This window comes from Botryllus schlosseri, chromosome 3, assembly GCF_051294905.1.
Source record: "Botryllus schlosseri isolate E-star chromosome 3, Bs_hap1, whole genome shotgun sequence".
Lineage (NCBI taxonomy): Eukaryota > Metazoa > Chordata > Ascidiacea > Stolidobranchia > Styelidae > Botryllus > Botryllus schlosseri.
Window position 1 is genome coordinate 38,057,364 of NC_137238.1, and position 14,033 is coordinate 38,071,396.

A 14,033-nucleotide genomic window follows, 5' to 3' on the forward strand; every position below is an offset into this window, starting at 1 on the left:
ACACTTACGTGACCTTTGACACGAACCAATCAGGTTGCAGCAGGATGTAAACAAACATCAAGCCCGGGCAAACTTACTATGAGCTCTTATGGAAAAGGATTGAAAAATGAAGGTTTTTAGCAAAATGACATTGAATTGGGGATAACTGGCTCTAGTGAATGGTAATAACGTAGAGCTAGTACGTATTTGCAGTGTTATAACCTAGAATAAACCTGAATGGTGGCAAGCACGCATCAGCACGGTATGTCCAAATGAATGAATTTCTGACAACTTTTCGGATGAAACAACTATTGCGGTATTATCATTAGTCGTAAACAATACTATTGGATTGTCGTACCGAATAGCATGTATTAGAGGAATCTTGAGTCAGGATAAGTGGGGTATTCATTATGTGTGCTCGGTGTTATATGCGTTCTATTTAGGGAATCATATATGGAACAGTCTGTATTACTATCTATAGCAAATTATACTGTCACGCTCAGGGTTGTAATGACTCGAGTCATGACTCGACTCGAGTCACGATTTTATGATGACTCGAGTCATTTTCTTGAAATACGGAAATGACTCGACTCGAGTCAATCTGTGTATTGAATTGACTTGGACTCGAGTCATTGTGCATGACTTGAACCAAGTCATATTACTCGAGACTCAAACCAACATTTCATTGTAATTTCGAAGAATAGTAATGTAACCACACTATTGGGATTTCGTCTATTGGTACTGATACTTGAAAACGCGACCAGAAACTGCTAAAAATGAGGAAAATTAGCATTATAAATGCGAACCATTCAATATCACCAAAACAGAGTTATAAAAAGTGGATTTAGCAAGACTTTAACTAGCAACTGGTCAGTCGACACAATGACTTGGACTCGACCCAAGTCATGGTGGACTCGGGACCTCTGATCGCTGACTTGGACTTGACTCGGTGGTGAATTGAAATTGACTCGAGTGAAAACTATAAAAGTGAGATTGACTTGTGACTCGGAGCCTTGTGACTTGGTTACAACCCTGGTTACACCGGACACTTGTCTGCATATTCTATAATCAACATATTACTGTAATATATGTGTTAGGCAACATGATCCTACCCTAGCTGAAATCGTCATTTTTTGTTCTAGTTCATTTATTGAATCCATCAGGATAAATGCCGGATAAACACAGTGCTAAACTGCTAATAGCCAACGGCAGGTAACTTGGAGATTACTACCCAGACCGTTCCTGGTGTGCGCTTCTACCTTTCCCAGAGCCAATAACATGCATGGAAGAATGTAAAATCTGGATAAAGGCATGTGGACTTCCTTATAGTCATCTGAATTCTCATTTTATTGATAAAATGATGTATGTATTCTTGTACCAAAAATATTGAATCGTCACATAATTTAGTAGATAGAACAATGAGTCCAGACTGAAATGCAGTCACACCGCTTTTGTTGTTGATGCCACAATCGACTTGGTGTGTGTCTCATATTATTCCGCTCCAGTGTTGTTGCTTGATGGTGTAAAATGGATTGAAATTGTTGAAAGCAATATATTCAATGATAAGATGGATAGTTGATGACATTGGTAGGGGTCGACATGAGTCGGACGAGTACGCCTTGATGGGTGCCCCTATAGCAGTGTTGCTCTATAAAATAAACATATTATATATTTTGTGCAGGCTTGATGGATATCTTTTATGAAGCTGCAGAAAGAGGAAGTCAATGGATAAAACGCAAGAAAATCAAATTTCTGGAAGAAGTATAGAAGCACAAAACAGGAAACTCTTCCAGGAAAATTAAAAATTGACGGACAATTATTGCTAGTGAAGTTCAGCACTCAGAGCACCATAGTGTCAAAAGATGTGGAGAAGCTGATGAAATTTTATACTGGACTACATTAAATTCTTTCTGAATTGCCCGACTTATCTTGCTGACGTCAAATTCCTCTTGCTGACGTCAAATTCCTATTATTGTAGTAAGCATAGTATTAGACCATTAGGTGAGCCGTATGTAACTGCTTCATTAAATTTCGATTTGGCTATGTAGAGATGTGGCTCTTAAAAATCCACCATTTGCATCCATTCACGAATTCTCAAATCTAGAATGATTATTGACTGTACTGAACTGATGAAGACAAACCCCGTGCTCATTGTGATTACATTCACAATATCTTTCTGTCTATAAATCACATACAACTTTGAAAGGATTGATGGATTGTGGTGCACTAACTTTTGTGCGAGAACCAGTTTTGGGATGACTCGAGTCATTTGCTAAAATGACTCGGCATGTCAGAAATGTGGATTGACTAATGACTCGGAGCAAAATTCATGAGTCAATTTCAAGTCATCAAGTAATCGGTGTCAATAAAAACCACTGTATCTTGCATATCATATGTTCGGACTGTTCACGAAACGCTGGTGTAACCCGTGAGAGCGACCAACCATTCAATGATCGTGCGTTTTACTGAGCCTTCATTGCTCTCTCACAAATATATTTTTATCGCAAACGAATCTTACAGCTTACGTTGTCGTAAACTAGTATAGTAAAGTAATTTAATAGCAAAATGTCTATTTCTGTTCTATATTTTTACCGTAACCAAACGTCTTGTTTTATTGAAATTGATTTGAATATAGTTTATGTAGTCCTTAACCATTGACGCAGGCTCGAATTGTATCATATCAATTTGTAAATGGGTAATGTATTGCATCCTATCAATTCATTTCTCTATTCTCTATTTTGGATGTTAACTATAAACTGAGGCTATGCAATCACGTAGTTTAGCAGTTCTACGTATACGTGAGCGATACAGCGCCTTCTTGTGTGTATAACTCTATCTTCGTTCATTGGTTCAAAATCAATGGCCACGCAATCTGTATTTCAGACAGCTAGCAAAATGCAATGACGTAATCATGCCTCATACTTCAAAAAGGCAACTTGACTTGAAATGTGACTTGACTTGAGTCACCTCCAAAAATCAAGTGACTTGAAGGTAGTGACTTGATCCCAACACTGGCGGTATTGAGGAGTATATTGAAATTGTCAGCAATACCTTCAACAACTACAAAATTCCTCCACTCACAATTGACAACTACAATCGCCACTTTGAAAAATTTATTGAGGAACTGCGGGCAGCCCTCGACACATCTTTCCCAATTAGGAAAGTCAACCGCAATGCAAGGCGCTTGAAATCGAAACCCTGGATTGATCATGACATACTAGTTGCGATCAAAACAAGGGATTGGATGCATAAGCACTACTATCTGCAAGGCACAAGCGAAGGGAAAAAAGTGTACAAAAAATATGCAAACCAAGTGACGCATATGAAAGAAAATGCCAAAAAGGCATACTTCCAAAAAAGATTCGAAGAGTGCTCCAAAGATCCCAAGAACACATGGAAAACCATTGGAGAAATTATCAACCTAACTAAAGGCAATGCTCCCAAGAGTGCTGCTGACATCGAGCTACTCGAGAATGGCAGCTTGATCAAAGACCAGCTTGCAGTAGCAGAAAAGTTCAATCAGTATTTTTGCAACATTGGTCCGGATCTTGCAGCTTCAATACCAAACTCCTCCGATGACTTTCTCTCGTACTTGAGTCCTGGCCCTCAGAAATCCATTTTTCTTGAGCCGACAAGTGAAGGAGAAGTTGCGATCATATTATCTGAAATGAAAAGTAACAAAGCAGTAGGACCCGATCTCATCCCAACACACTTTCTGAAGCTAGTCTTTAATATTATTGGTGATGTTATATGCATTTTCTTTAATGAGTCGATACGTCTAGGCATTTTCCCAGATGCACTGAAAACTGCCAGAGTAATGCCAGTGTTTAAGAAAGGCTGTAAAAAGCTAATTTCGAACTACCGACCAATCTCTGTTTTGCCAAATCTTGCCACGGTTTTTGAGAAACTGATTGACTGCAGACTCAAGAATTTTTTCGAACTGAATGCAGTACTGTCCCCGACTCAGCATGGATTCAGATCAAACCACAACACCAACCATGCAATACTATCAATAGTAACGGACTATTACAAAACCATCAAGCAAAAAGAAAGTGGCTGCAGCATTTTTATCGACCTCCGCAAAGCCTTCGACACAGTTAACCACAGAATCTTAAGATACAAGCTAGAGCACTATGGAATCAGGGGTATTGCAGCAACTCTACTTGGAAGCTACCTGGAAAACCGCAAACAATTTGTTAAACTGGGGACATTAAGAACGACTACCAGAGATATAACTTGTGGAGTGCCACAAGGCTCAGTCCTTGGACCGACTTTTTTCCTCATTTATATTAACGACATTGTTAATGCATCTTTATTCCGCACAACCCTATTTGCTGATGATACTCACCTCTTCATTACCTCCAACACTGTCGATGATTTGCATGCATCTGTGAATAGGGAACTCCCAAAAGTGTCGAGATGGCTGCAAGCAAACAAACTAAGTTTGAATGCAGATAAGACCGAGATGCTCCTTTTAAATAACGCTAGTCATAGTTTCACTGTGGACATCAATCATAAACAAATCTCCATATGTGACTCAGCAAAATATCTTGGCGTCACCATTGATGCCAAAATGTCCTGGAAGCAGCATATTGAATGCACAATATCAAAACTAGCTCGGTGTGTGGGAATAATGACCCGTCTGCAATCTTTTGTTTCCAGATCAGTACTACGAACCATCTATTTCTCTCTTTTCCACTCTCACCTGCAATATGGAATCGTAGTATGGGGAAGTGCATGCACAACATTTTTGTGCAGAATTCGAACCCTGCAAAACCGTGCGATACGGCTGATCTCATCTGTACCTTTACGTACCAAACTATCGCCTTACTACCGTAAGCACCGAATTTTGCAAGTTGACAAACTATACCGCTTCGAAGTATCAAAAGTCATTCACAAATATTTTTCCAATAGTTTGCCTCCTGTGTTTGATGACTTTTTCATACCTGCCAAAAATGTCCACTCCCACTACACGAGATCCTCGTCTAAAGGAAACATCTACTTACCCCCACCCAATAGCAACCTAACTAAGAGATCTATCGACTACTCGGGACCTATCATCTGGAATGCATTACCACCACACATCCGTGAATTGCCTTATAATAGATTCAAAAAAGCCCTACTTGATCACCTCTTGTCGTTACGCTAACACTGTTGCCCTACCTCGCCCAGACATTGCTTCATTGATCATTTGCTACCATCGTTTAATTTGTCTTCTATTTTATTTTTTTAACTACTGTAACCTTTTTTACAGCCAGACTGCTTAGAGTCAAGTGTACCTGTTTGATGCTCGTGTGATCAGACTAGATGACCTTCACGGTCTTATCGATCATTCCTATCTAATACCGAATACTGTGCAAGCATATTTTCTGTACCACCATCACTGCCGTGTGTTATGTATTTTGGTTGGATGAAAATAAAGACTCTCTCTCTCTCTCTGGCGAGAACTATTCTGCACATGGAGCTATGGTGCACCAAGAGATGCTATCATGGCAGAAAAGGAATTCGCCATTGAGCCTGAAATCAAGAAATTAAATCTAGATTTTATTATTCCTGCACATGATTTGGCACATCGTCAAATGTCGGGGCCAAACTGTTCCACAGCAAGAAAGATGGCGAGACATCGTATTCGTATTAAACAACTGATCGTAAGAATCAAGGAGTATGAAATTTTGTCCGGTGTCATACTATGCAGCATTGTGTATCAACTAACCGAATATGGACTAATTGCATACTCTAATTCAAGATTAAAAATTGAAAATGAATGATGCAACATATTCAGCATTTGTGCAAATTCAGTTCCATTGTGAATATCATAATGACTAATAGCATGCTACAGATCCTAATTGCATGGTGCCATGGTCAGTGTGTACCAACAGTGCATGTCTATACATACTATATTCCAGTGGTGTGGTGTGCATTGAATCTCATTTAGATGCCCAATTTGTTGAATGAACAGTTCTCCAGGTACAGATGTTGTAGGATTATTTGTGTTTGGTGTAATGTTATAAAATCGAAGACACCAGATACACCCAAATCTACCTTGAGGCAGGAGTTGATGGGTTGCGAGTACAGTCAAGAGATGGCTTGGCAATCACGATCGAGCTCACTGATGCTGATGCAAATGACAATGTATGTCTTTCAGCCCTTGTAGCTTCAGGTGTTAGATTGTCTTGATCCGTGCATTGCATATGCATGGGAGCATATCAGAACCTAATCTGAAAATAAAACCAGGATTACAATATCTATTGCATGAGTCTCTGAAGAAATGCCTTTTTCCTTACTTACCCTGTCTTACATGTGCAAGACGAATCAATATTAGATTTTCCGAGATATTTCCATCGGGTGTGGTATCTCACTTTTCTGCAAGTTGCGATAACATTGACTGTTCACTAAAGAATATTGCTTCCACAATAAGAGTGGATTGTCTCCTCAATCTTTATCCCTAAGTCGTGTACGTAGCGCTCCATGAAATACTTCGTAGCTTTCTCCGCGGTGTTAGAAGAAAATACTGTTCCACTCAAATCCAAAAATCCGATAGAATATCCACAGCTTTCAATCAATATATACCAAAATTGTACTGTGTGGCAGCAGCTATATTTTTCTAGCATATATTTCTGAACACGAGATATGCTTGGAAATTTTACTCGTGACCTGAGCCTATGAAATCGTCAAGTATGCATTACCACAATCCTATAGTATAGTATACATCAATTGTTGCTTAATCCGAAAAGTTGTCAAAAGTCCATGCAGTTGGACACACCATGCTGATGCGTACTTGCCACCATTCATGTTCATTCTAGATTAAAATGCTGCAACTACATACTAGCTCTACGCTATTACTATTCATCAGGGCCAGCCATCCCCAATTCAACGTAATTTTGCTAAAAACCTTCATTTTTCAACCCTTTTCCATAAGAGCTCATAGTAAGCTTGCCCGGGCTTGATGTTTGTTTACATCCTGCTGCAACCTGATTGGTTCGTGTCAAAGGTCACGTAAGTGTCTAGCGCTTGTTCAGCTACATTTCAGCTGTGGCAATTGCCGACGTCCTCAACTTTCTTCCCTCGATTTCTCTCTCGCCTTGCTAAAACGAGAGACGCATTTTAGGAAAATCTAATCTAATTGGCCGACGCGATACGTAATTGGAAAGACGAAGTTGTCGGCAATCAACATCGCTCGCGAATTCGCTGCACCTGCTCGCCATGAAATCCTAATTAAGAATTGCACGCGGCGTGTTGATTGATCAGCGAGACGCAGACATGACGGCACCAGTACGAGAATGCTATTCTCAAATCCACATTGTATTCGCGATTATTGGCGAGAAATGGCCTAGGATTGACATTCACATTTCAAAATACAAGCCTAGCAATCCACGTTCTCGATTGTTAGGTGGCTTGCTGTCGTCCAAATACAGGCCTATGTTGTCGCTGAACGGGAGAATTGAGTAGGCCTAGTAGTAAAGTTAACCTAATTATATCGGCTGACAAGTTTCTCTGTCGATCAAGTTATTATCCCAGTGTGTACTCTGTATTAGTTGACTGACTTGCGTGCTTGCAATTAAGGTCTAATTATCTTCGCGCGTACTACACGCTCAGCCGTACGACTAGTAAAGCCATCGAAAAGCACACATTCGTGTACGACGTACACTGTTCACACCACACCTCTCTGTGGCGATCGCCCTCGTTTATGCTACCGCCCTATTCCGCGCTTGTTCGTCCGCTGCGATACTACCGACCGTGCGCATAATATCGTCAAAACCCAACAAAATCGCGCATCTCTGACCGGAACTAGGCGCTTGAAGACGGGCGGCGTTTGCCGGCTCATGACTAAATGTGAGCATTTACGAATTTCTTTCAATCATACCGTAAAAGAAACGCGATTTTCAGGCAATGTCCGTATCGTATTCGTACATCTCCCACTCACCGCAAATCTCTGTTTATTATTAAACTATAATATATTAACTATTCGCCATGGTGTGGAGACGAGTGATCGTAATGATGACGCCACAATAGCCAATTTCGTAACGCAACCCCCCCCCCTTTATCGCGCTCTGGATACGCGCCTGATCATCATCATTGGTTTATTAGCAATTTTATCAGTTCGTCCGAATCCGAACAATCTCAAACGAAAATCCACGCGAGTCCGAATAATGCCGTCCAGAATCCGGTAAATCGGAACAAAAAAGTTTTTCCGTCAAATCCTAATAGTACATCTGGTCAGGGCTAAGGTTAGGGTGAACGGGTTTATATTTGCTTCGACCTTTGACAAAACAGCTTCAAAGTGCTACCAGTCCTGTCAGACTGTGTTTACAGTCCGTGTTTGGATGTCGAGCCGACGATTTTTTAACTTGAGATTAAAAGTCACGTCTGGTCAGAACTATCCAAAATATCCTAAGCAAAAGTTACAACTATCCGAAAATATCTGAAACAAAATCTGCAATAGAATCTGGATCCGATTCGACTGTCTCAAAATTGTGCAAAATCCAGTCTGAACCAGAGTTGGATCAATTACATTATTTCAGTTCAATTACAATTACAATTACAATTACTTTCATGAATGTTTCAATTACATTACAATTACAATTACTCCATGCTAAAAATATCAAATTACAATTACAATTACAATTACTCCTTGCATGCATCAATTACATTACAATTACAATTACAATTACTCCTTTCATGCATCAATTACATTACAATTACAATTACAATTGCTGCTGTTGAACATGTAATTGAATAGTCATAAATTCAACCGTGGTCCTTGACAACCGTAGCGTATTTAAGAACAATTCAAGTCTAGTTCAGATTGTGTAGTAATAAATGCGTTGATGTGCGTACATAGTATGCTATGTAAGATGTTACTGTGACGTTATGTAAGCGTGTTTTGTATGCTAGGTAATTATGGCTCACGTAATTGGAAATGTAAAATGTTATTTACCTAATTTCCTATGGGTTAGGATTGAGGATAGGGTGCAGTATGTCGTTGAAAAAGTATTATAATATATGCATGTGTTGGATTTGCGTATATAGTATATAATTGAAGAAACAATATTATTTTTATCGAGGGACGTAGGAATTAGGATGAGGAGTAAAAACAAAACCGTGCTTTGTCAGATAAGACGTTATATAATATCCAGTGGTCTGGTTAGTTAGCCAGACGAAATAACGATGCATCATCGTGATCTGAAATCGTATTGTAGATTGCCAACCCACGGATAGATGCGCAAGATGTGAGTCACGGATGAATGCACCGACAAACGTACTGAAAAGTCGGCTAAAACCAGCAAACTTTATAGTCCTAGAGCTGGCGATCCATGCGTCAAAATTTGATGCATCTGGTCTTCATCGTAAGCTATTGATGTACTAATTCCGAAAATACAAAATAAAATCTCGTCAGGGCAATGTAACTGCTCCAAAATAGCCGTTTAAGGCCGACTGTTCTGAAAAGTGAGAGCGCTGCAGCAGCATGACTCCAACAATTACCAGTTACGCCCATAGCGATTGTTCAGAACAATGCCGATTCCCCGACTTTCACGACTATTTTGGGATGGTACCATTGCCTGGAAATATACCTTTATTGCGGAATCAGTGCGACACTAGCTTTCGATTAGGACCATACATATCAAATTTCGACTCTTGGATCGCCAGCTATGGGACTATCAATTCTGCTGCTTTTAGCCGGCTCAGCAGTTCGCTTCTCGGCGTATTCAATCGTGAGCCACGTGTTGCGAATCCATCGGTTGGTTAGTAATTTAAAAATTGTATGGAATGGCAGCTGAGGCCAGCATAGCGGTAAAAATAAAAATAAACTTCGCCCGCAAGGGCGCGGTCAATGGCTTCCGCGAATGGATCCACCAAATTCCTTGTCGTTCGTTCAAAGAGAATGCATTATAAGTCAATAGACACTTACGTGACCTTTGACACGAACCAATCAGGTTGCAGCAGGATGTAAACAAAGAACAAGGCCGGGCAAGCTTACTATGAGCGCTTATGGAAAAGGGTTGAAAAATGAAGGTTTTTAGCAAAATTACATTGAATTGGGAATAGCTGGCTTTGGTGAATGGTAATAACGTAGAGCTAGTGTGTATTTGCAGTGTTCTAACCTACAATAAACATGAATGGTGTCCAAATGAATGGATTTCTGACAACTTTTCGGATGAAGCAACTATTGCTGTATTATCCTTAGTCCTTAGTCGTATACTATAGGATTGTCGTACCGAATAGCCATAGATTAATCTTGAGTCAGGATATGTGGGGTATTCATTATGTGGGCTTGGCGTTATATGCGTTCTATTTATGGAATCGTATATAGTACAGTCTACAGTCTGCATCATTATCTAGCAAATAACTGTTACACTGAACACTTGTCTGCATATTCAATGATCATATTAATATGATATATGTTAGGCAACATGATCCGTTCCCAGCTGAAATCGTCATTTTTTGTTCTAGCTCATCTATTGAATCAATCAGGACAAATGCCGGATAACCACTATGCTAATAGCCTGTGTAACTTGGAGATCGCTACCCAGACCGTTCCTGGTGTGCGCTTGTACCTTTCCCAGAGCCAATAACATGCATTGAAGAATGGATAAAGGCATGTGGACTTCCTTGTAGTCATCTGAATTCTCATTTTATTATTAAAATGACATATCTATTATTGTACCAAAAATATTTAATCGTGACATAATTTAGATGAAACAACTCTGTGTTTCAAAATGAGTCCAATCTGAAATGCAGTCACACTTGATGCCACAATCGACTTGGTGTGTGTCTCGTTTTATTCCACTCCAGTTTTGTTGCTTGATGGTGTGTAATGGATTGAAATTGTTGAGAGCAATATATTCAATAATGAGATGAATAGTTGAAATTTGTAGCGGTGATACGTTGCATGAGTCGAACGAGTATGCCTTGATAGGTGCCTGCACAGCAGTGTTGCTCTGTAAAATGAAGATATTATATATTTTGTGCAGGTTTGATGGATATCTTTTATGAAGCTGCAGAAAGAGGAAGTCGATGGATAAAACGCAAGAAAATCAAATTTCTGGAAGAAGTAGAAGCACAAAACAGGAAACTCGTCCATGAAAATTACAAATTGAAGGGCAATTATTGCTAGTGAAGTTCAGTTCTCTGAGGTGCATCATAATGTCAAAAGATGCTGAGAAGCTGAAATTTTATGCTAGACTACATTAAATTCTTTCTGAATTGCCCGACTTATCCCACTGACGTCAAATTTATAGTATTGCTGTAAGCATAGTATTAAACCATTGGGTCAACCGTATGTAACTGCTTCATTAAATTTCGATTTGGCCAGGTATATATGTGGTTCTTAAAAAGGCACCATTTGCATTCATTCATGATTTCTCAAAACTAGAATGATTATTGACTGTCAATAAATCACATATAACTTTGAAAGGATTGATGGATTGTGGTGCACTTACTTTTGTGCAGGAACTGTTCACAGGGACCATTTCAGATCGAAATATTAGTGAAATATGTGGATTCGACAAGAAATGTGAGAAAATGATGGAGTTCAGCTATAGTGAACCAGGAAATGCTATCATGACAGAAAAGGGATTCACCATTAGTTCTGAAATCAAGAAATTGAATCTAGATTTAAATATTCCTGCACGTGATTTGGCACACCGTCAAATGCCACAACAAGAAAGATGGCGAGACAACGTATTCATATTGAACAGCTGATCGGAAGAATCAAGTATAAAATTTTGTCTGGTGTCATACTATGCAGCATTGTGTATCAACTAACCAAATATGGACTAATTGCTTACTCTAATTCAAGATTGAAAATTACAAATGACTGACGCAACATATTCGGCAATTGTGCAAATTCAGTTCCATTGTGAATATCGTAATGCCTAATAGCATGCTACGGATCGTAATTACGCGGTGCCATGGTCAATGTGTAGCCTACTGCATGTCTATTCATACTATATTCCAGTGGTGAGCATTGAAGCTCATTTAGATGCCCAATTTGTTGAATGAACAATTCTCCAGGTGAAAATGTTCTAGGATTATTTGTGTTTGGTGAAATGTAATAAAACTGAAGATACCAGATACACCAAAATCTACCTTGAGGCAGGAGTTGATCGGTTGCGAGTACGGTCGAGAGATTGCTTGTCAATCACGATCGAGCTCACTGATGCTGATGCAAATCACAAGGTAGTCCTTGTAGCTTCAGGTGCTGTATTGTCTTAATCAATGCATATGCATGAGAGCCAGAACCTAATGTGAAAATAAATCATGGTTACAATATCTATTGCAGGAGTCTTTGAAAAAATGTCTTTTTCCTTACTTACCCTGTCTTACAAGTGCAAGACAAATCGATAATGGATTTTCTGAGAACGTGTATTTCCATTGAGTGTGATATCTCACTTTTCCGCAAGTTGCGATAACATTGGCTGTTCACTAGAATATTGCTTCCACAAAGAGTGGATTGTCTCCTCAATCTTTGTCCCTAAGTCGTGTACGTAGCGCTCCATGAAATACTTCGTAGCTTTCTCCGCGGTGTTAGAAGAATATGCTGTTTCACTCAAATCCAGAAATTCGATAGAATCTCCATATAGCTTTCAAGTTTCATATTCAATACACCAAAATTGTGATGTGTGGCAGCAGCTGTATTTTATAGCATATATTTCTGAACATGAGATATGCTTGAAAATTTTGCTCGAGACCGGGAGCCTATGAAATCGTCAAAATATGCATTACCACAATCCTATAGTATAGTATACAACGATCGTCGCTTAATCCGAAAAGTTGTCAAAAATCTATGCATTTGGACACAGCACGCTGATGCGTACTTAACACCATTCATGTTCATCCTACACTAAAAGCTGCAACTACATACTAGCTCTACGCTATTACTATTCATTAAGGCCAGTCATCCCCAATTCAACGGAAATTTTCTTAAAACCTTCATTTTTCAACCTTTTTCCATAAGAGCTCATAGTAAGCTTGCCCGGCCTTGTTCTTTGTTTACATCCTGCTGTAACCTGATTGGTTCGTGTCAAAGGTCACGTAAGTGTCTATTATGCATATTCAGTTCGATTGTGAATATCGTAATGCCTAACAGCATGTTACGGATCGTAATAGACACTTACGTGACCTTTGACACGAACCAATCAGGTTGCAGCAGGATATAAACAAAGAACAAGGCCGGGCAAGCTTGCTATGAGCTCTTATGGAAAAAGGTTGAAAAATGAAGGTTTTAAGCAAAATTACGTTGAATTGGGGATGACTGGCCTTAATGAATACGAATAACGTAGAGCTAGTATGTACTATGTAGTTGGAGCTTTCAGTCTAGGATGAACATGAATGGTGGCAAGTACGCATCAGCGTGCTGTGTCCAAATGCATGGATTTTTGACAACTTTTCGGATTAAGCGACGATTGTTGTATACTATACTATAGGATTGTGGTAATGCATATGTTGACGATTTCATAGGCTCCAGGTCTGGAGCGAAATTTTCATGCATATCTCATGTTCAGAAATATATGCTATAAAATACAGCTTCTGCCACACATCACAATTTTAGTGTATTGATTATGAAACTTGAAAGCTATGGAGATTCTATCGAATTTCTGGATTTGAGTGGAACAGCATCTTCTTCTAACACCGCGGAGAAAGCTACGAAGTATTTCATGGAGCGCTATGCACACGACTTAGGGACAAAGATTGAGGAGACAATTCACTCTTTGTGGAAGGGTTATTCTAGTGAACAGCCAATGTTATCGCAACTTGCGGAAAAAAGAGATATCACACTCAATGGAAATACACATTCTCATAAAATCCATTATTGATTCGTCTTGCACTTGTATGACAGGGTAAGTAAGGAAAAAGAAAATTTGTCAGAGACTCCTGCAATAGATATTGTAACCATGATTTATTTTCACATTAGGTTCTGATATATGCTCTCATGCATATGCATTGATTAAGACAATCCAGCACCTAAAGCTACAAGGACTGCATTGTGATTTGCATCAGCATCAGTGAGCTCGATCGTGATTGACAAACCATCTCTCGACAGTACTCGCAAC

At 39.4% G+C, this 14,033-nt stretch overlaps 1 protein-coding gene across 1 annotated transcript in view; it reads left to right on the forward strand.

The window, feature by feature from the left end:
- The window catches only part of LOC145435218 (syntaxin-6-like), a 105,732-nt gene that overhangs the window by 12,907 nt on the left and 78,792 nt on the right, over nucleotides 1-14,033 (forward strand). The window lies entirely within an intron of this gene.